We start from the raw sequence: 16,913 nt of genomic DNA, 5'->3' as shown, positions 1-16,913 counted from the left end.
TCCAATTCCTGTGTTTGGATAAGTCCAAGCACTCCTGAGGAAATAAAGGAAACTTTGTCGCATATAGAATTATATATTATTGCTAACACATTGATATTATTATAATATATTATATTATTATACTGTAACATCAGAAATAACTTAAGATATCAACATTAATATTACTAATATCGTAATATTAATATAAAATTATGAATAAAGTTAAGATAAAAGGATTCAATATATGACTTAATATACTGTAATGTTGATACTTAATACTATAATATTAATATAAAATATGATATCAATATTATATTATATTATTCTATTAATAATATCGATATTGTAAATATGATACCAAACTACCAAAATAATTAGGGGTGACAATTTATGATCCAACCCGCTCTAAGCAAGTAAAGGTTTGGCATAAACATCTAGGTCGTAATAGGTCAAACTTGACCTAACCCATTTATTAAATGGGCCATGTTACGGGGACTACCTGATTATCAGACCCCAACTTCTTCCCCTGGGTCATGGCCGATTGCCCATCAACATCCAAGCCAGGTAAGACCGCACCAAGATCTCAGAGAAATGCCTAGGCGCCCAAGGCCTGATGGCACTAAAGCATCGGCCTATGCCTGACCTTGATCTCAACCTCTTATCGACCCTGAGATCAGGCCCCGATGGATGATAAGAGGGTGATATCTCCTGCATCAGGTGAACGTCAATACATCCGAAGTGAGGTCTTGGCCCTATCTCGAAGTCAGGTCACTGAGCTGCTCGGACGTATGCATGAACCCTGAAACCCTTCGACAACCTTTCAGGCATGGGCATAATCTACGACTGACACCCACAACTAATAAACCCAACCAGTGGGCACAACTGGCTACCTGCACCCACAACTAACAATCCTGAATATGGGGCAGTGAGCGACACGACAACCTATCAGATCATGGTGCCACAGGATCTGGCAGACTCCAGTGGCTCATCAAATCATCGCTTACTAGGCCTCTGGCGGCCTACATGAACCCCACGCAGCAACCGACATCTCTATCTCTATATAAAGAGGTAAAAAAGGGGACCCTCAAGTAAGGCCAAGAGAGGCAAGTCTAAGAGAAGACCTAGAGCTCTCCTCCTACTCCTTCTCGTCTCTTTTTTCCTTCATCTATTTCCTAGACTCCAGCTAACTTAGGCGTCAAAGGGTCCTCTACTGGGTACGCTTCAATGAGCAGGCTTTTCTTGCAAGTCCGACCATCACGGAGAGCAGCCTCCACCAACTGAGATACCTGGCTGATCTCTCGACACGACACTATCAGAGCCAAGCGACTATAGGCTGAGTTCAAGTTTAGGATCTTGATGCATTTAATACTTGGGTCAAGTCATGACCTGAGCCATTTAAGTACTTGTTATCCTATTTAAGACATGTTTAAGCCACTGAAACTCATTGTACCTGATTCAACCTGTTTCTTAAATAGGTTATGTAGGGTCGGGTTAAGTTACCTATATAATAAAAATTTTATGTTCATATTTGGATTTCTAATCCATTCAAAAAAGGGGTCAAGTTTGGGTTGATAGGTACTTGACCCTACCTACATCTGACTTGACCGGACACGATATTACCTAATCGCCACCCCTAAGTATAATATTGCATTATATATTAATAGTTTTATTATGATTATAAAAATAACTAGATAATTATAATATATAATAATATAATTATAATACTATAATAATCATAATAAGTATAATAACATGATACTATAATATATTTTCAAATATATAATTTATACTAACAATCTAATTTTTGAGAAAACCTCTTTATTGTTACTCAAACAATTATTTGACACTAGGAAAACAATACCTAAGCCCCACCATGATAGGGTTTTACCTCTTTTCATAAGAATCTGGTACCCATCAAAATGATTCTCATACAGCTTGGCCATGTTTGATTTGCAGGATTTGGAGGTGGAAATGGGTATTAGGTTCTCATTCCAACCCATTCTCATATTTGGTAATTCACATCCAACACAAGATAATAATAGAAAGGAGTTCTTTGTATCAAGATTCTATGTCCAGACAGGACTGGGGGCATCCAAGTCATCCCATCCCATTCTTATGAGAAAATAGGATCAGGATAGGGTCGGGACTTCAAAACCCATCCATGTGGGGAGAGAGAAAAAAAGAGGAAAGAAAGGAAGATGAAAAAAGAGAAACAATGAAAGGAAAGAATAAGAAAAAAGTGAAAGAAAGAAATGAAGGAATAAGAAAAGAAAGGATGGAAAGAAAGAAGAAAGAAAAGAGAAAGAAGAAGAAAAGGAAAAAAGAAAAAATAGAAGGGATAAGGAAAAAAGGGAAAGAAAAGAAAGGAAGGTAGAAAAAAGAAAGAAAAGAAGAAAGGGAAAAGAAAGAAAGAAAGAAAGGAAATAAGAGGGAGGGGAGATAGAGAGAAGGAGAGAGAGATGAGGATATCTACCAGCATGTATGACTAGAACCACTATTGAGACAAGATAGGACAGTGAGGCATCCTGTTCCACAGAGATGACAGGACACTTCTGTTCCACGAGATTTAAAATCTTGCTTTGTACCACTACTAGAGCTCATAGAGGAGGAGAGATCTACAAACATTGTCCTTAATGGAATTAGGAGGAATTATGTAAGCAAGTATGCTATTATTTTCTCTGGATTTTACGGTCACAAAAGAATTAACAAGCAAACTTGTGAGATGGGGTCAAGGGTTGTAGCCTCTTTATTAACAATTACCTTTCTATATGTCATTAGAGCTTCATTGCTCATTGCCTCATTGGTTTCTCTTATGATTGTAATGCGATTACCTCCACTTGATAAAATATTCATGATATTCACTTAAAAAGAAGAAACTAAAAAAGGAACAAAAGAAGAAAGAGACCCATACCAAGTTCAGTAAACTATCAAAGTTTGAGCAATCTATTGAAACTATAAATGCATATGCATCCATGGAATCAACTCCAGATAAATTGCTCCAGAATAGTCACATTCTCAAATTATTTACTAATAATCAAAATAGAATTCTTGCATTAGCTTGATATCATGGACAAAACAGGACATGATGAATGATCGAAACAAGCAATTGATAATCGGTCTGTCATCTTACCTGGATCCACTAAGAAAGCAAGGAAGTCAAGCCTTTCTTCATATAATCACGAATAATTCCATATATTTTCTCCACATAAGCTGCGAGCTGCTGCTTGAAAAGCAAGGCAGGGTACTTGGCCTCAACTTCCCGTACAACATTCAGTCCATCAACAGCAAGGTTCTCAGAGAAGCGCAGTCCCTAAAGAAAAAGCCATATTAAATATGTAAAAAAGTGGTGTTCATTCAATTTGTGACCAGGCTAAGCCTGACTGCACTAACCATGCATCCCAAAGGAAGATAAAGAAAATTGAATGTAATCGCATACTTGTGTTATTCTTCCGAACAATGAGGTTGGAGGGGGTCGTTTCTGATGGGGAATAGAACCGGATGCTTTTAGACTCCTTTGAAGCAAAAGTAAAAGAGTAGACGTATTTGGTAGCCAGCAAGCTAAACGGTCATTACTCTCATTATTCTGCAATGTGAATTTTTGTCAGAATGATTGAAACAGTAAACTACAGAAAACAAATGAGATGAGGAAATTGCAATCCACCAAATGGAGGCTAAACATAAAATCAAGTTGCAAGAATTATCACGCTCTCACAATCCATATATTTAACTTTGCTGGCTAGAAAATTACATCCATCAGTACTGAAAGCAGACAAAAACAATTGCCAAACACGAAATTTGGTGATAGTAAAGAAAAATGCAGACATGAGATTTTGAATTAAATAACAATATGTGAAAGAAGGAGATCTGTGATGTTTAAGCACCATGCTTCTTTGGAATTACACTAAAAGATATTCGATGTTGATAAACTGTATGACTTTTCATCATTCTTTCTTTCATGGACATGCATTATACAATGCTTCCATACATGACACATTAAACTTGAGCATGAAGAGTCCACAAGTTACTGATGTCTAGGCATGCTAGAGTTGTTATCTTCTAATCAACGAGAAGACAGCTTGCAGTGACACACAGGTCTGCTTCATAATGAATGCAGGGTGAGTTGGTTCTGCTAGGCATCCTCATGTTATTTTCCCACTGTGCTTGGGTACTCCCATTATAATCCAAGTTAGCCATGCTCCTGTATTTTATTTTTAGCTTCTGATGCATCATCTGTTCTCAAGTGGATGTCAACTGTTGTTACAATACCTTAATTTTGTCTCTGTTTGGCTTTCTTGACAAAGCTATATAACAAACATATGCCTAATTCTTCGGTACATAAAAATCTAAATTTCCACAAATATTCCAATATAAGGATGTTTATGGAGCATATAATTATTAGTTACCACAAAGACATATTTTTAGTGGATGAGCAGCAGATACCTCGATTTCAGAACCAATCATCTGAATTAGTTGGTCAAAAACACTTGTTTTTTCTGCTTGAAATGACTTCCAATGAAGAAGAAATTTGTACATGGTTAATGCAGCCACTGGCTTCCCTTGACTAAAACCAATATTCTGAACTACACAATTGACAAGGGCATCAACATCATCCTGCATGAGAAAAAACTTGGCATCAAAATTGATCATTTTTATGAACATCATAATGCACAGAAATCAATAATATTTCATTTTGTAAATACCTGAAATATACATTGTGTCTCTCAGTAAAAGATCTCCTTAGTTTATGATCAGAGTTGACATAATCCTTACTAGCTGGAGGTGCACTTTGATGTTCCTGCCAAAAATTAACGATGATGATGATACAAGAGCAAAATAACAACAAACAAGATGAAATATCATCCTAGATATATGTTTCAGACCTTGGGCTCTTCAATATCATGCTGACCATTATCCAAATTCTGCAAGTCAAAAATAGTACGTAAGAAACAAAGGAAAATAGAATTCAAATAAAGAAAATAATGTTAGCAATAGTTTATAATTCACAAGCACATGTTTTGATGGTGGATAGGAATTGATAGATGTTTGGATAAGCTTTTTACAGGCTACTTCAATAAGGCCTGCTGCCGTAGAACCTGTTTCTCAGATTCCATGTTAGACAGCTTCTCTTGAAGCCTGCTTCAAGAAAATACACATTCAAAATATCCAAAAATGATGGATCGCATATTGATCAAAGAAGCTAGGAAACTATCATCCTATCATATAAAATATTGATATTCTGAAATACAGAGTTGCAGAAACTACAAGAACCTCTGCATTGAATTGCTAAGTTCAATTATCTTTGACTCTGCCTCCACCACTTTCTTCAGCCTTTCCTCACTAGTTCTGCTTGTTTCTTCATACTTCTTCTCAGTTTCTTGAATCTTAGTCTCAAGAGAGAACTCACGAAAGCCTGCAAATTGTAATAGGGGGTTTGGTGAGAGAAAAACAACATAACAAGAACAGTACCCGCCAACAAAACACAAAAAAATAACAATGTGAAAGAACAGGAAAGATCAGCATCGGAAACCACATTACCAAAAAATCTACCCCGATAGAGGATAGCAATAATTCATTCTGAAACTCATTGCCCATACATACAAAAGACAGCTACAAGCCTATCAACGACCCATGACTAAAACAACACAGGCAATAAATGTGTGTTTGTGCGTGTGAGAGAGAGAGAGAGTGCGTTGAAAACCCAAGCACCAAGCATTTTAGTACAGTACAAGATAATAATATTCTATCCCAAGTTTATTTGCCTTCAATGCTGAAGAGAATGTCAAACTACCAGAATAGCCTACAAAATACATAGTTGACGCATGCATAAATAATTACCAGTGACTTTTTGAAGTGGTTTCTCTTTAACAGACCATTTAAACATCCATTTAAATGGTATCAGTTATCCCTACCTATCACCATTTCATTCCCTGCTTGGTTCCCAGGTCATATGGGGAAGTCAAGAATTGGTGCAACACAAGCGGATAAGTTAGTTTTACTTGGGGCTGAGCCCTTTCCAAAATTCCACATCAGCACATGTTGACCACTACATCAGCAGCAGGGAATGGAGCAGTGATGTTTAGCATTTTTCTCAATTAGATATTTAAGTTGCTATTTAATCCAGTTAGATGCATAGTTGAAAATTAAGCATTTAATTGAAAAACTAAATCAAAGTGATATTAAATATATTTGCTTAGTAACCTGATTAGAAAAATGGAAAATGTTAATGGATGCATCAAGGGCATTCATTAAGGTGACTGCCCACATTATTCAGTAATGATGTATCTCACTCTTAGTGGATCCAACTAGAGTTAATTATACCATTTCAGCTACCAACAATCTTTCTAAAGTTGCTCCCACAAAACCTCCTTGTATCTCTCCATCTAATCCCTAGGCCACCTAGTGTATTGCACTCTTTCCTTATTTAGCACTGTTGGGTATAAAATACCCGCGGCCGAAATTCCCACCAGAACAGCTCCGCCCGGACTCCTACGGGAGCCGGGCTCCACCGCCATCAGCAAGTGCAGCTCCGCCCGGACTCCTACGGGAGCCGGGCTCCATCTTCGACATCAGCACAGCTCCGCCCGGACTCCTACGGGAGCCAGGCTCCACCGCCATCAGCAAGCGCTGCTCCGCCCGGACTCCTACGGGAGCCGGGCTCCGCCTCCGACATCAGAACGGCTCCGCCCGGACTCCTACGGGAGCCGGGCTCCACCTCCGACATCAGAACGGCTCCGCCCGGACTCCTACGGGAGCCGGGCTCCACCTCCGACACCAGAACGGCTCCGCCCGGACTCCTACGGGAGCCGGGCTCCACCTCCGACATCAGAACGGCTCCGCCCGGACTCCTACGGGAGCCGGGCTCCACCTCCGACATCAGAACGGCTCCGCCCGGACTCCTACTGGAGCCGGGCTCCACCTCCGACATCAGAACGGCTCCGCCCGAACTCCTACGGGAGCCGGGCTCCACCTCCGACACCAGAACGGCTCCGCCCGGACTCCTACGGGAGCCGGGCTCCACCTTCGACATCGGAGCGGTTCCACCCGGGCTCCTACGGAGGCCGGACTTCAACCGCGGCCGAACCTCAATCGACATATCCGCACCCCCTCGGCAGATCGCGACAACAATCATGATCCTGTTCCAGGTCCTACAGCTGATTCTACGCGGCTCCAGCAACGGACCCATTACTCCCTGACAGGCTGTAGCAAACGGCCACGATTCTGTCCCACTCCCTGCGGCAGGTGCTGCACGATCCCACTACTCACTGACAGCTAGCGGCAACGGACGCCGCCCCACTATCCGCAACAGGCCATACGTGGCAGACTATGACAACAGCCACGAGTCTACCCCACCACTCTCCACAATTAATTTCCCTGACCGTGGGCGGCCCACTACCAGACGGTTACATACGTCGCCATCAGTCCGCTGCCTCCTCCGCCTATAAAAAGGGGGGACTCAGATACGTTATTTTTTAAGCTCATTTCTCTTATCTCGTAACTCTGCTAAATTCTCCGTTTGAGCACTCCATTCTTGTTGAGGCAGAGAACTGACTTGAGCGTCGAAGGGTCTTGCCGGAGCAACCCCACCTCCGGTTTAGACTTCCCTTGCAGGTCCCGGCGGCGACCGCGGCCTCCTCAACTCCAGCTTCTCCGGCGCAGGCGGATTTTTGCACCAACAGGATTGGCGCTAGAGGAAGGGGTGAACCTTCGCAGCACCCTTGTTCTTAAAGGAGCGCTCAACGGATCCGCTTCCGGCCATCCTTTCCGGCACCCAAGCCTCCTTTCCCTGTCCGATGCCTTCTCGCGGGGTTTCTACACAACTACCTCTGGCTATGACCGCCGATAAAAGGTGGTCGGGCGACCAGTCTCCGCGGGATTCCGTTAATGTCGTCTCGGGGGAATCCCAGCAAGAGGCGATCGGCGATTCAGCTGCACCCCCCAAGCGGCAAAAAGTCGAGGAACCCATAGCCTTCACTGAAGAAGACGCCCAGGGAGTCCAATTCCCTCACAACGACGCGGTCGTAGTTTCCTTGAACATAGCAAATTATGATGTCCGTCGCGTTCTCGTCGACAACGGAAGTTCGGCTGACATCTTGTTCTACAACGCCTTTTCAAGAATGACCACTCTTGGCGGTCATCTAAGGCCGATGTGCTCCCCCTTGATAGGGTTTACTGGTGACGCCGTTCCTACGGAAGGAACGATAGCTCTAACTGTGACCGCGGGTCAGCATCCAAAGCAGTCCAGGGCTCTGGTGAATTTCCTGGTGGTAAAAGCGCCATCTGCCTACAATGCAATTCTTGGCCGTCCCGGCCTCAATGCCCTCAGAGCCGTTGTTTCAACCTATCATTTGAAGTTGAAGTTCCCCACTGACAAGGGGATTGGAGAAGTTCGGGGAGACCAGGCGCTGGCCAGGCACTGCTACAATATTGCCTTGCAAAGAAGCGATCAAGCGGATCTTTGTCCAGTCGACGGGTTGGATGCGCGCGACGACCTCACTGAAGAGAGGGGCGGCCCGATCGAGGACCTGATACCAATTCCTTTGAATGATGGGAACGCGGAGCACGTGGTGTTGATTGGCTCCAACCTGAAGGAGGAGGTGCGGACGCATCTCGTGGACTTTCTCCGAAGAAATGCGGACGTTTTCGCATGGGTCCCGGCAGACATGCCGGGGATCGAAACAGAGGTCATGGAACATCATCTGGCGGTCGACCCTAAACATCGGCCAACAAAAGAAAAAATCCGGAGTCATGCCCCAGAGAGGCAGAAGGCGATAGCCGAGGAAGTGGATAAACTTCTCAAGGCCGGATTCATCAAGGAGGTCAATTATCCAGAGTGGATCTCCAATGTTGTCTTGGTCAAGAAGGCAAACGGCAAGTGGAGGATGTGTATCGACTTCAAAAAGCTGAATAAAGCTTGCCCAAAGGACAGCTACCCCCTGCCCAGGATCGACCAACTGGTGGACGCTACCTCGGGCCACGAGCTTCTCACTTTTATGGACGCATTCTCCGGCTATAACCAGATTAGGATGGCATCGGAAGATGAAGAAAAGACTGCTTTTATCACTAGTCGCGGCCTTTACTGCTACAGGGTTATGCCGTTCGGCCTCAAGAACGCAGGCGCAACCTATCAGCGGTTGGTAAACAAAATCTTCAAAGAACAAATCGGCCGAAACATGGAGGTGTACGTGGACGATATGCTCGTGAAAAGTAGATCTTCCGGAAATCATGTTGCCGACCTCGAGGAAGCTTTTGGCGCTCTTCGAAAATACAGAATGAAGCTGAACCCGACCAAATGTGCTTTTGGGGTAACCTCAGGAAAGTTCCTGGGCTTCATGGTGTCGGGGCGTGGGATTGAGGCCAATCCGGAGAAAATTCGCGCCATCCAGGAGATGGCCGCCCCGCGGTCGATCAAGGAGGTTCGTGCCTCACTGGGAGGATCGCAGCTCTTAATCGCTTTGTCGCGAGGTCGGCTGAGCGATGTTTGCCCTTCTTCCAAACCCTCAAACAACCGAAGAACTTCTGTTGGACCCCTGAATGTCAACAGGCATTCGAGGAATTAAAGAGCTACCTTAGCTCACCTCCACTACTGGCAAAGCCCGAACCTGGGGAGGAGTTATTTTTGTACCTGGCAGTCTCTCCCACATCCCTCGCGGCAGTCCTTGTCAAGGAAGAAATAAAAATACAGCGGCCGGTCTACTACATTAGCCGCGTGCTAAGGGACGCCGAGACCAGGTACACTAAATTAGAGAAACTGACCTACGCTTTGTTGATTGCAGCTCGGAGACTCCGACCTTACTTTCAAGGGCACACGGTGACGTTGCTCACCGACCAACCGATCAAAGCGGTTTTGCACCGAGCTGATATTTCTGGGAGAATGGCGAAATGGGCAATCGAGCTCACAGAATTCGACATCAACTACCAGCCTAGGCCGGCAATAAAGGCCCAGGTATTGGCAGATTTCATAGTAGAATGCACCGTCCCTGAGGAGGCCGAACCTGAGCAAAGCAAAATTGACGACCTGAAGACTCAACCGGACTCCTCCGATGAAGAAGCCAGTTCCTTCGATGGCTTTTGGACCCTCCACGTGGACGGATCTTCCAACATGGCGGGCGCTGGTGCAGGCCTGATCTTGACCAGCCCGGAGGGAGTCGTTGCGGAGTACGCTCTGCGTTTCGGATTCCCCGTAACAAACAATGGAGCAGAATATGAAGCTCTAATCGCAGGATTGAGGGTCGCTAAGGAGCTTGGAATAAAACAACTCCGGGTGCACAGCGATTCCCAACTTATAGTGGGACAAGTCGGCGGGAGCTTTGAAGCGCGGGAGGACAGTATGGTCAAATATCTTGAGAAGGTGAAGGAATTCACCCCCGCCTTCAACAATTTCGACATCAAGCAAATTCCAAGATCGGAGAATGCCAGAGCCGATTTTCTTTCCAAGCTAGCAACATCGGCTCCGGCCGAATTGCCCAAAGGCGTCCTCTTTGAAGTTTTAAAGCACCCAAGTACGGAAGAACCGCAGCTCGTAATGGATATTGACCACGAGCCCAGCTGGGTCGACCCGCTGATAACCTATCTTAGAGATGGGATTCTCCCCCAAGACGCGAAAGAGGCCCGGAAACTCCGAAATCAGGCATCCCGGTACATCCTCTATGAGGGCAAATTGTACAAGAGATCGTACTCCTTGCCTCTCTTGAGATGTCTCCGACCCTCAGAAGCCGACTACGCTTTATGGGAAGTGCACGAGGGAGTTTGCGGAAGCCATTTGGGTGCCAGATCTCTATCCCACAAACTACTCCGCCAAGGGTACTACTGGCCCACAATGCATCATGATTCAATCGAATATGTCAAAAAATGCGATCGATGCCAAAGGTGCGCCAACGTCCAGAGACAACCTGCTACCGAGCTCACACCCCTGAGTGCCCCATGGCCTTTTGCGCAATGGGGGATGGATATTCTTGGCCCCTTTCCCATGGCGTCTGGTCAAAGGAAATTCCTCCTTGTGGCAATCGACTACTTCACCAAATGGGTCGAGGCCGAACCACTAGCCAAAATCACAGAAGCGAAAGTGCAGGATTTCGTCTGGAAATCAATAGTGTGCAGGTTCGGTTTACCTCGAACACTGATCACTGATAATGGACGGCAATTCGCGGGAGCCAGATTTGCTGAATTCTGTGAAGACCTAAACATCTCCCACAAGTTCACATCAGTGGCCCATCCCCAGGCAAACGGTGAAGCCGAGGTAACGAACAGAACCCTTTTGCAGGGAATCAAGACAAGGCTTGAAAAAGCGAAAGGAACTTGGGCGGACGAGCTTTACCATGTGCTATGGGCGTACCGAACTACCCGGAGGTTGCCTACGGGAGAGACTCCCTTTGCTCTAGCCTTTGGTACAGAAGCCGTCATCCCGATCGAACTTAAACTCCCATCGGCACGAGTCGTGGCGTTCGACGAACCTCAGAATGCACAAGATCTCAGGGCCAACCTCGACCTACTGGAAGAAAGGCGGGAGATCGCTCAGGTCCGAGTGGCGGCCTACAGACAGAAAGTTGCCCGATATTATAACGCCCGAGTCAAGAATAGGACATTTAGAGCGGGGGATCTTGTACTCCGACGAGCTGCTGTTTCACAGCCGCAGGCCCAGGGGAAGCTAGCCCCAAATTGGGAAGGACCTTATGAGATCAAAGAAGTAGTCCGACCTGGGACTTATTATCTTAAGGAGCTCGGAGGGGCCGACCTCCCGCGACCATGGAACTCAGAAAACTTACGGATATACTACCAGTGATTTCATCCTAATCGAAAAATGTGTGCCCACTTGTCTAGGGACAATTCAAGCAGACGGTATCAAAAACGAGAACGCAATCTTACAAAAGTCGAAGGCCCGGTTCCTTTAGACCGGATGGGGGGAGAGGCCTCACAACGCCCATATGTGCCCCCACAGCCCTGTTAGGGACAGGAGGAGAACCTCGCCCTAACTTGAGCAAAGTCGAAGGCCCGGTTCCTTTAGACCGGATGGGGGGAGAGGCCTCACAACGCCCATATGTGCCCCCACAGCCCTGTTAGGGACAGGAGGAGAACCTCGTCCTAACTTGAGCAAAGTCGGAGGCCCGGTTCCTTTAGACCGGATGGGGGGAGAGGCCTCACAACGCCCATATGTGCCCCCACAGCCCTGTTAGGGACAGGAGGAGAACCTCGCCCTAACTTGAGCAAAGTCGAAGGCCCGGTTCCTTTAGACCGGATGGGGGGAGAGGCCTCACAACGCCCATATGTGCCCCCACAGCCCTGTTAGGGACAGGAGGAGAACCTCGCCCTAACTTGAGCAAAGTCGAAGGCCCGGTTCCTTTAGACCGGATGGGGGGAGAGGCCTCACAACGCCCATATGTGCCCCCACAGCCCTGTTAGGGACAGGAGGAGAACCTCGCCCTAACTTGAGCAAAGTCGAAGGCCCGGTTCCTTTAGACCGGATGGGGGGAGAGGCCTCACAACGCCCATATGTGCCCCCACAGCCCTGTTAGGGACAGGAGGAGAACCTCGCCCTAACTTGAGCAAAGTCGAAGGCCCGGTTCCTTTAGATCGGATGGGGGGAGAGGCCTCACAACGCCCATATGTGCCCCCACAGCCCTGTTAGGGACAGGAGGAGAACCTCGCCCTAACTTGAGCAAAGTCGAAGGCCCGGTTCCTTTAGACCAGACGGGGGGAGAGGCCTCGCAGCGCCCATACGTGCCCCCGCAGCCCTGTCAAGAACAGGAGGAGAACCTCGTCCTGACATGAGCGGAGAGTAAGGCCCGGACTCCTACGGGAGCCGGGTTCCGCCACCAAAAGGTTTCGTCCGGACTCCTACGGGAGCCGGGTTCTGCCACCAAAAGGTTTCGCCCGGACTCCTACGGGAGCCGGGTTCCGTCACCAAAAGGTTTCGACCGGACTCCTACGGGAGCCGGGCTCCGCCACGAAAAGGCTTCGCCCGGACTCCTACGGGAGCCGGGCTCCACCTTCGACATTAGAGCGGCTCCGCCCGGACTTCTACGGAAGCTAGACTTTACTTATGACTTTGATTACAGAAAAACTCTGCCCTACTTCTTATGAAAACTATGCTGCTTCAACTTACAGGAGCTTCTTCGAACCTAGCCCCAACTCCAGCGGAGAAAGATCCCAGCAAACCCGACAAGTGGACATCTCCCAACAGCAGAAAAAACCGAAAAGAAGCCCGGCGAAAGACGACCCCACATAAACTGAAAAGGTCGCCGACGGTCTTGGAACGGCATGACACAGGCAAAGAGAAGGAAAGAAGTTCGGCAGACAATTATTTGACACGAGAGGTAAACAAGGTACTGAAATCACTATTTTATTTGATAGAAGCACACGTTACAGGACCCGACGGGTCAGGAAAGAGAGAAAAAGAAAATACATGTCTCGCAAAGCATGGTTCAGGCAGGATGAACCGGAGGCCGATCCAAGCTGCAAATTCCTCTTCCCGTCTCTGTTCTTCTCAGTCGCATTCTCCAGTGCGTGTAACATCTCTCGCCCCACCTCTCCTCATTCTGTCCCCAAAGCTCCGACCTTAGCGAGAAAGGGGTGGGATTGATCTCCGAAGGCGACGGGGGTAACAACGGCAGTAACGAAGACCTGTTTCAAGAAGAGCCGTAGCCATGACGGCCGCCACCTGAGACGCTCCGGCAAGGTCGGCATGCGCTACTTCCACCGTCTCCGCAACAAGTTCTACCGCCCCGCCGTCGACCGTCTCTGGTCCCTTGGCCCCGACGGCGTCAAGGATCCCGTCATGACTTGTGACGTCTATTCTGCCCTCTTGACCGGTATTGCCCCGCCTTACTGCTCCGAAATTTGCGGGCAGAATAGCTTCTACAACAGCCCCCGATATTAAACCCCTGTTGTTGAAGGAATTCTTCCTTGGGCCCCCTCTGAGATGACAGAGATTCTCACCGACCGTCGTCCTCCTCCTCACATTCCTCCAAGCCCTAACAATCCCCTCAAGAACAGCCTCCAGAGTTGAGGACATGGTGTGGAAACCCTACGAGAAGGATTGATGGGCAAAAGGCGGCGAGAATTGGCACGAGGGGTGCAAGACTCTCAGGGGAAAAGAAGAACGCCGGGATGAGACCGTGAATGGATCGAAGGGTTTAAATAGCCGGCGGATCCTGGCGCAGTTATGACGGTGAGAATTCCTGGGCCAGATGGTGTGTGCCGCGTGTCGCGCTTATCCGCTTCGTTGCTATCGAGGGTTGACCGCTCACAGATTCCCACAGGGCGACGCCTGAGATCGCGTTTCAACGGGGGTTTCGAAAAGACTTTTCAAGTCGCCTTTGCCAAAAAACGAATTCTGACACGCGCACATTAAGTGGGGGCAGCTGCGCACAGGGATCGAGGAGGGAATTTCGGCTGCGCATCTCTCTCTGTGTACTTCCTTCGCTTGAAATTCAAACTTGGAAGTAGGGGGACTGGTGTTGGGTATAAAATACCCGCGGCCGAAATTCCCACCAGAACAGCTCCGCCCGGACTCCTACGGGAGCCGGGCTCCACCGCCATCAGCAAGTGCAGCTCCGCCCGGACTCCTACGGGAGCCGGGCTCCATCTTCGACATCAGCACAGCTCCGCCCGGACTCCTACGGGAGCCGGGCTCCACCGCCATCAGCAAGCGCTGCTCCGCCCGGACTCCTACGGGAGCCAGGCTCCACCGCCATCAGCAAGCGCTGCTCCGCCCGGACTCCTACGGGAGCCGGGCTCCGCCTCCGACATCAGAACGGCTCCGCCCGGACTCCTACGGGAGCCGGGCTCCACCTCCGACATCAGAACGGCTCCGCCCGGACTCCTACGGGAGCCGGGCTCCACCTCCGACCCGACCATCAGACATCAGAACGGCTCCGCCCGGACTCCTACGGGAGCCGGGCTCCACCTCCGACATCAGAACGGCTCCGCCCGGACTCCTACTGGAGCCGGGCTCCACCTCCGACATCAGAACGGCTCCGCCCGAACTCCTACGGGAGCCGGGCTCCACCTCCGACACCAGAACGGCTCCGCCCGGACTCCTACGGGAGCCGGGCTCCACCTTCGACATCGGAGCGGTTCCACCCGGGCTCCTACGGAGGCCGGACTTCAACCGCGGCCGAACCTCAATCGACAGATCCGCACCCCCTCGGCAGATCGCGACAACAATCATGATCCTGTTCCAGGTCCTACAGCGGATTCTACGCGGCTCCAGCAACGGACCCATTACTCCCTGACAGGCTGTAGCAAACGGCCACGATTCTGTCCCACTCCCTGCGGCAGGTGCTGCACGATCCCACTACTCACTGACAGCTAGCGGCAACGGACGCCGCCCCACTATCCGCAACAGGCCATACGTGGCAGACTATGACAACAGCCACGAGTCTACCCCACCACTCTCCACAATTAATTTCCCTGACCGTGGGCGGCCCACTACCAGACGGTTACATACGTCGCCATCAGTCCGCTGCCTCCTCCGCCTATAAAAAGGGGGGACTCAGATACGTTATTTTTTAAGCTCATTTCTCTTATCTCGTAACTCTGCTAAATTCTCCGTTTGAGCACTCCATTCTTGTTGAGGCAGAGAACTGACTTGAGCGTCGGAGGGTCTTGCCGGAGCAACCCCACCTCCGGTTTAGACTTCCCTTGCAGGTCCCGGCGGCGACCGCGGCCTCCTCAACTCCAGCTTCTCCGGCGCAGGCGGATTTTTGCACCAACAAGCACCATATAGTAGACTAAGATTTAATTCAATATAGCATTGATGGATAACAATGATTTAGTTTAGTGTTTCTATCCATCTTTATTTCCTCCCAAGACACAGCAAAACCCATAACATGTCACATGAACTCATATTTTCTTTCTATTCTACCACTCCATCATCATTGCCACCATTGTTATTATCATTATTATCATCTTTACTTCTGATTCTGTGTTTCTGTCCCCACATTGTACTTAGGCCTCATTTGGGATGAGCCAAAAGTGCTTTCTAGAGCCCAAAAAGCACTTCTAGACAATATATAGGTGTTTGGTAAAAAACTTGAAACAGCTTTTTGATCGTCCCAAAAGTTGAAAAACCTCTACTTGGCAAAAGCTCCAATTTGGGGTTTCACCCTAAAAGTACTTTTTGAAGTCTGCCGAGAAGATATTGGTGACCAAAATACCCTTGAACTTTGAAGTTATTGCATTATTTATTATAATAATTAGATTATAATAAAATGCAATTATAGATTAGCTATACTTTGCACTATATTATATTTATATGAAAATAAAATTATATTATAATACTATTATAATATTATGCTAAAATAATAATATCACATGCATATATCATAACGATATTATACTATTTAATAATATATTAATATGTAATAATAATAATTATTATAATACTTTATATCAAAATATTATTAACTAATAATAGATATAATATACTATATTGTATTATATTATGCTATATTGTATTGTATATTTTTATGCTACTATTATAATATAATATAATAATATATCATAATATTAGATTATATTATTATATTATAACATAAGATTTTTATTTATTTTATTTTGCTATACTATACAATATTATGTTACATTATATTTTCATATTATATTATATGACAGTATAATATAGTATATGATACTAATATTATAAGTTATAACAATACTATGCTACTATCATTATTATATCATAATAATCATATTTTAATAGTATATAATTATTATATTCCTATTATATCATACATTCTAATATTATAATATTAAAATAAATAATTTGTAAATTAAGAATACTTTAGAATAACAATTCTTGATAGTACCAAGTTAAGAAATTAAAAGCACTATGCAATATCCTTTACCATCATTTTCTCATGCTAAAAGCACTCTCTTAGCTTAGTTATCAACTATATGTTAAAGTTCCATAGCATTTTAGAAATGTAGTTATCAAA

At 46.5% G+C, this 16,913-nt stretch overlaps 1 pseudogene; it reads right to left on the bottom strand.

Moving 5' to 3' along the window:
• LOC105053639 (myosin-8-like) overlaps positions 1–16,913 on the bottom strand; it is a 69,053-nt pseudogene that overhangs the window by 8,411 nt on the left and 43,729 nt on the right.

Source organism: Elaeis guineensis, chromosome 11 (genome assembly GCF_000442705.2).
Source record: "Elaeis guineensis isolate ETL-2024a chromosome 11, EG11, whole genome shotgun sequence".
In the NCBI taxonomy this organism is placed as follows: Eukaryota; Viridiplantae; Streptophyta; class Magnoliopsida; order Arecales; family Arecaceae; genus Elaeis; species Elaeis guineensis.
Note: the sequence above shows the minus strand (reverse complement) of the source record. Positions and strands in the feature narration are given on the sequence as shown.